Source organism: Aegilops tauschii, unplaced genomic scaffold (assembly GCF_002575655.3).
Source record: "Aegilops tauschii subsp. strangulata cultivar AL8/78 unplaced genomic scaffold, Aet v6.0 ptg000621l_obj, whole genome shotgun sequence".
NCBI lineage: Eukaryota > Viridiplantae > Streptophyta > Magnoliopsida > Poales > Poaceae > Aegilops > Aegilops tauschii.
Window position 1 is genome coordinate 5,565 of NW_027332858.1, and position 7,565 is coordinate 13,129.

A 7,565-nucleotide genomic window follows, 5' to 3' on the forward strand; every position below is an offset into this window, starting at 1 on the left:
CGGACACCATAGATCACACTGGAATTATTGGATTAGCAGTACGACTTTTTGACTGTGGAATTGGACATATCAGGGACGGATTAATTGTCATCATCTATTGGCATGCGGCATGATCATTTTCAGAGAAAGTTTCTTCGCTTTGCCTGGCTGCCTCCCTCTTTTGCGGAGTAGTAGTACAAAGCTAGCAACGGCCTCCAGGAGATAGAGAGTGAGCCAACAGATCAAAACAACAACAACACTGCAGCAGGGTGGAAAAATAATCGCGCCATGACCGCCATCCGCCGTGCCGATCCCATCAAAATTGAATTGTTAGACCTGCTCAAATTCCTAACTGCCACCCCTTCCTGATTCGTGTGGATACCCGATCTGAGCACACATCGGCAACCCGCAGGTCTCCCCTCTGAATCTGATCCGAGCAGTCCAGGCACAGGTATAGCGCGTCCCTTTTTGGCGCTGGCTTCTTACTCGCCGTCTGACATCACGCATGCCCTGCTACTCGCCGTCCAGACGCTCTCGTTGCCTGCGTTCGATCCACACTGGAGAGAACATACAGGACGGAACGGCGGCGGCGCCTGCCAGTGAATGACAGCTGACAGAGGAGAGGGCTGTTGTCGCCGCCCAGTTTTGGTGGCTGCTGCAAGCCGTGGACCGTGGAGGAAGCTGGCGCTGCTGCAAGGCTGATGACAAGCCAGCGTGCACGACGACGCGGCGCTGCAGGATCGAAGGAGGACGAACCCCATACAACAACGACGAACGAATATAATCTTCTTAGGAGATCGGACCCCACCAGCGTACCAGTTTTTATTACTTATTATAAAAAAATCGTGTATGGGCTGGACTAAGAGGGTGTTTCTTTCTAGGGACTTATTGGTTTAGGGACTTAAAAAAGTCCCTATAAGTTCCATCTAAACCAAATGGGAGGGACTTATAGGAACTTAAAGTGGGCATTTGAGACTTATGAAATAAGACTCTCAAGGAGGGACTTATAGGGACTTATAGTTGTAATATGGTCTTATAGAGACTTATAAGTCCCAGGAACCAAATAGGTAGGGACTTTTTAAGAACTTCGGACTTATAAGTTGGGACTAAAAAAAGTCCTAGGACTTATGAACCAAACAGGGCCTAAAGCAGGCCCAAGTCTGCCATCGTGCTACCACGGAGGCAAAAACGAATTGTTCCATTAGTACCACATCGGTTAATTCCAAAACGTAATCGTAAAAGCGTAATACAATTGGACGAAAGCGTATTGTGACGATGAACCCATGGAGTCAATCCATGCTTTATTATTATTAGGGATAGACTAGCAAAATATACACATGCCACTGGACAATTGATCAACCCGCAGAAGTGTTCTATCCTCTTTGGTGAGCATTGTCGTGTGGATGACCGGGAAGCTGTTATTCAGGTTTTGGAGGTGCAACAACATAGTTTTGAGGAATGCTACCTGGGTCTTCCTACTCCAAGGGGCCGCATGTCTAAGGATAGGTTCCAAAACTTGCAGCAAAAGTACATCAAGAGAATGATTGACTGGGATGGTTGTCAGCTTGCTCAGAGTGGAAGAGAAGTCCTCATAAAATCAATCGCCCAAGCGATCCCCACATATATTATGAGTGTGTTTAAACTACCGGCGTCCACTTGTGAGGACCTCATGAGAATGATACGAAATTTCTTTTGGGGAGTTGATAAGGGGAAGAGAAAGATGCATTGGCGTGCTTGGATCCATTTGATAAAACCAAAGGTGCAAGGAGGACTTGGCTTCCGCAACCTACGCCTTTTTAACCAAGCTGTGCTCGCTCGCCAAGCATGGCGGCTCTTGACCAATCCGGAGAGTCTGTGTGCTCGTCTTTTGAAAGCGAGGTACTACCCGAATGGAAGCTTGGAAGATACGGTTTTCTCAGGAGGAGCTTCGGCGACTTGGCAGACAGTTGAACATGGGCTGCAACCAGTGGCGGATCTTGAGCCGAAATTATGGGGGGGCCATGGGCTAGAGGGGGGGTGGCAAACATAACTATTTTAGCAGATTTTTAATGGAAAATATGCCTAACACAAAGGACTATATACATGTTTTCTTGTGAGCTTGGGGGGGCATGGCCCAGGTTGGCCCCATGTAGCTCCGCCACTGGCTGCAACTTCTCAAGTCTGGCTTAGTATGGTGCGTGGGGAACGGCAGGTCCATTAGAATTTGGAGAGACCGATGGATTCCACGGAATGGGGGAGGATGACCGGTGACACCACAAGGCCGAAGCCGTCTCCGCCGGGTGTCTGAGTTATTGGATAATCATGGTGGTTGGCGTATGGACGTTATTCATGACACGTTCCTTCCGGTGGATGCAGAAGAGATTGCCAAAATTCGAACTTCACCTCGTATGGGTGAGGATCTTCTTGCGTGGGGACCGGAGCAGAATGGTTGCTTCACAGTACGGAGTGCTTACCGACTTGCTCTGGAGGATCATCTTCGATCCTCTTCAGTCGCGGCGGGCAGGGCACCGGATGGGCGACGAGCCGTCTGGGCTTCTATATGGAGGTGCCCTGCTCCTCCTAAGGTTCGCACCTTCACTTGGCGTGTGATCACAGATTGTCTACCAACATGGGTTAATAAAAAACGGCGTAGTTTGGAAGTCCTTGACGACTGCCCCCTCTGCGCGTTGGAGCCGGAGGACACGTTTCATGTATTTTGCAGATGTCCTAGAGCGGTGGCACTTTGGCAAGCGATGGCAGAACAGTGGCGGATCCCCCTGCCAGCGTCGTTTGAATGGACGGGCCCTGAGTAGCTTGCCCAAACGTTTTGCGACCTGCGGGACACTGAGAGATTGGAGCTCATGATGACATTATGGCGTTGCTGGCACGTTCGCAACGAGATAACACACCATAAGCAGCCCCCCCCCCCAGTTGAAGCATCCAAGAGGTATCTTCTAAGCTACATGGACTCACTAATTGGTGTGCAGAACAACCCAGGTACGGATCCAGTTAAAGGAAAGCAAGTTGTGGATGTGGTGACTCCCAACAAGCCATTACCGCATGCTCAGCCCATCAATGGTGCCCCACCTAGGTGGTCTCCTCCGGCTCAAGGATGGGCAAAATTGAACGTTGACAGATCGTTCTGTGCCACATCGGGAACTGGGGGGTGGGCATGATTCTGCGCGGCTCCATCGGTGACATCATTTTCTCATCCTGTAGAAAGTTGCACACATGTACAGAACCATTGGAGGCTGAGCTCTCAGCTTGCATGGAGGGCATCAACCTCGCCCTGCAATGGACGGTGATACCGATAGAAGTAGAGACGGGCTGCCTTGTCGCTCTTAACATGATTAATGGGCCGGACAGAGACCGGTCTCGCTATACCATGTTGGTTGACCAAATTCAAAGGCTTTTGAGGGAAGGGAGGATGTTCAAGCTAACTCATATTCGTAGGGAACAGAATGGTGCAAGCTATTATCTGGCCTCCTTTGGACGGATAGAAGGTCGCATTGTGGTGTGGTTGGGTTCGGGACCAGGAGACGCCCCTGATATTTGTAAGAATGACTTATGTCCTGACTGATGAAATAAAATCTTCCTTTCACCCGCAAAAAAAAAAAAAATAGAGAGATGCACCATGCATATCTATCCGGCTATCTATCCTTGCTTTTTATGTAGGAAAATAATGAAAACTTACCAACGGCATGGCGGCTGTGTCGAGCGGCCAGTATGCCACAAGAATTACAATACGTGTCGTTCCATCGAACCCTCATTTGACCGGATTAGTCTGAATCAGATCGACAGAAAGTAAGTACCACCGAAAAACTACACAAGCCGAGCACTCATTCTCTTCCTCTCCCTCATTCCCTCCGCCCTCGCGTCGTCCCCAGAAAAGTACACTGGCCGAGCCCCAAATCGTGTCGCCGGTACCCCCTTCTCAGCCTTCCTGCCTTCCCTCGCCGTCGCCAGTGTAGGGCCGTCGGGCTAAGCCCGGTTGGCGGACAGCGGCATCGGGTTTTCTCTGCAGCGGCGGGATCTCGTGGTGGGGAGGCGGGCTCGGCCCAGGTAAGCTTCGGCTCATGCTTTCTTTGTGATTTGTGGCGTTCGACTCAAATCAATCTGCTTGTTCTTCAATTCAGGGAGAGAGGTGGTGGTCATGAAGTTAGTTCCCCGGTGTTGCTTGATCCCCCATTTGGAGCCCGAAGTTTATTGTCAGATGTATATGTACAGATGTCCTGTGCGCGTGGCCAGGTGTTTCTTCGGAACGGATGTGATCTTTACATCTGCCTCATACTCTGCATCTCTGTTCACTGATTGGTCGCTTATTGAATCATCAGTGGGTACGTATATGAATCACTGAGAGTAGGTGTAAATAAGCGATGTGGGATTATTATTTAGCCGAACAAGCATTGGAGAGAATCATATTATTTTTTCGGCATGGTGGACCACATGCATGCAAGGTCCAGATCATCAAAAAATAAACATACATGTATGGCCCAAAGCCTGACATACATGTAGGGCCCAAAGCCTGACGATCAGGGCGTTTCTTAGGTTGGGCGATGTTTTCTCAACGCCCGCAGGAACGCAAGAATTTTAACGACGAAAGTTTTGACGGACGGATGAAATTAGTATCACCTTTTGTCTATACAAATCGTAAAAGCGTATTATGACATGAGAAGAAAGTGTATTGTGACGCTGAACCCGACAAAGTCAATCGGTGCTTTATTATTACTAGCATAAATGCCCGTGCGTTGCAACGGGAGACAAAAAACCCACTTTAATAATGCAATGGCTCACATCATGAACCGTGATGATATCAACAAACTCCTTGAAATCCTCCACATTGTCACATGAGAAACAACATAATATGAGAAACGTTTTACAAAGATCACACATCTTTCTATGATATAACAGAGAAAGGTGCGGAGTTTGAGAAACAACATAATATGAGGAGCATTTTACAAAGATCACACATCTTTCTATGATATAACAGAGAAAAGTGCGGTTTGAGTTGCACAAAGTAGGGACTCCGAGTCCGATTCCTTGTACTTTGATGACGGGTGCTAGTGAGTTGATCAGAAAAATAAGAGTAAAGATGTTTTCTGTTCTCAGAAAAGTATAGCATGACCAACAAAAAATGAACACCTTTTTATTGTGATTTAGACTTTTTTTGCATGTGTTATACGTAATATTTTTCTCTTGAGTTAAAAATTTCGGTACGTCAAATATTAGTATTACAACGTCATATCTTAGTTCTTGACGTCAACAGTTCTGATATAAACAAGTGGTTCAACTGTGGCATATGCACCTAAACAAAACACCTACCAATTCAGTTACAAACGAAGCGTTTCAACAAATTTAGACACAAAAGAAGAAATTCATCGGCCTCGACCATGTAGGTAAATCATGATATTTTTGCACCAGACCGTCTGATCTGGTAGACCGGTCGCACATGTGATGATGATCCGATTGCATGGCCCTGTCATGTCCGCCGTGGGTGATGTTGTGTAAGCCGTGCGTTCGCACATCACATTAATTTTTTGAATAACTCCCCCCGCAAAAAATATTTTTTTGAATAACTCAAAATCATGATTGGCCACGATCTAAGTTTTTCTCCAGTGCAAAGACATCTAATTTTGTATATGCTCATGTTTTTCTTTGTATGTGCTCAAGTCTCAACTTGCATGTTCCATAAAAAAATTGTACGCATGTTTTTTTATATATATCTAACTCATAATGGAGTGTGGCGTAGTCCTCAATCATCATGGCCGATCCCTTTGTTTTCTGCCTCATCTTCCACACGCACATGAAAGTTTCCTTCTCTCATTCCCGGTCATGATTTAATTCCTCATTCCTTGTTTGGTTTTTAATCACATCTGAAATCCCTTGTTCTTTCCTTATTATCTCAATTCCTCTTTCTTTCCTTATATTCTCTCAATGCCTCTTTCCTTCCTTATTCTCATTCCTTGTTTGATTTTTAATCACATCTGAAATCTCTCGTTCTTTACTTATTATCTCAATCCCTCTCTTTCTTTCCTTATATTCTCTCAATGCCTCTTTCCTTCCTTATTATGAGACGTCTGATTTCCTCCATAATGATTCCTGAGATGGCTCCTCGATATCCAAAAGAAAATCAAGACGTATATAAATTAGGAAAAATAGATCTAAGGGAGCGATGTGGGTCTATTTAATAGGATAATCAACATTGTATTCTCATATCTTGCAATCCAGCTTAGTCCAGATTTTTTTTTGCGTCGGCCGCCTGGGATTATTTGACAGGTGCGAAACCTTTTCTCTCAAACACGAAAACATCCTAGCTCAACTGGCGACGGCTTGGCATGTTAGGTCTGGTGGTTTTGAGTTCTATCCCACCGAAGAACAGTTTTTTTCTGCCTTGGATCGTTGACGGAGGATGAAATCATCATAATGATGGACGAAACTACAGACGGTTCCTCGAATTAGTACCACCTCGTGTGTTTTAAATTCAAACTGAAAGCATAAATTCATGGGAAGAAACATATTGTGACGGTGAACCCGACAAAGTCAATCCGTGCTTTATTATTATTAGGGAAAGATTATTATTATTATTATTATTATTATTATTATTATTATTATTATTATTATTTGGGAAAGAGGAAAGATATATATAATACTAGCAAAAAGACCCGTGCGTTGCAACGGAAGGAAAAAACTTCACGCAGGCCTATAACCATATAAGCATTGCTCAAGTCCCCCCTCCTGTCCATGTTCTCTATTTTAACATGACATCTCACCCATGTCGTCACTTGTCGTCCTTCCGCCTTCACAAACAATGACCCCGGTGTTCACCTAATCTATTTTTTTATCGGCGGTGTTCACCAAATCACAATGGGCCCGAGCATGGTCAATCCCAATGCGATGTCCCTGCAAAAAAAAAAGAAATCCCAATGCGATGAACTCAGCCACCGCACGTCGCATTGTACCATGCCAGCGCAAGGGAACGTTAAAAACTCAGCCTGTGCACTGTAGCGACCAGACCTCAAATGGCCTGTGCTGCTGTGCACCAGTGTCATCCCTGGATCAGTAATGCTGACACGCACAGTACAAATGGAGGATTTATAACAGAGTAGCAATCACACACTTATTACATCGAATATCTCCAAAGAGATTAAGTATGATAAACATGGCTTAAGGCCATCTAATAACGATAACAGCGGAAGACTTGGAAGATAAGTGAGTCCATCAACTCCAGCGGCATCACTGAGTATAAGACCACAACCTAAGGCACCTTACTCGTCGTCTGAAAAGTCTGCAACATGAAACGTTGCAGCCCGAAAACGGGTCAGCGCATAGAATATGCTGGCAAAGTAACACATAGAGAGCAATGAACAATAATAATGCTATACTACATGCATATATGGCTGGTGGAAAGCTCTATGGTTACAGTTTTGCGAAAAGCCAATTTTATCCTACTTCAAAGGAATAAATTTTATTTAACTATCATGGTGGTTGAAACGTTGAGAAGGTACCTCCAACTCAATCCCAATTAAGTGTCATCATTAACCCAACAAAATTAATTAATAGTATCACGGTGATGAGATTCAAATGATAATCCAGGTACTAGATACTCA

The 7,565-nt window shown here is 45.3% G+C and overlaps 1 long non-coding RNA gene across 1 annotated transcript; it reads left to right on the forward strand.

Annotated features, from left to right (window-relative positions):
- Positions 1-2,078: 2,078 nt before the first annotated feature.
- LOC120970599 (uncharacterized) lies at positions 2,079-5,332 on the forward strand. The gene is made up of 2 exons (XR_005765243.2): positions 2,079-4,020; positions 4,095-5,332. It is a non-coding gene; the product is annotated as an uncharacterized lncRNA (long non-coding RNA).
- The last annotated feature ends 2,233 nt before the right edge of the window (positions 5,333-7,565 follow it).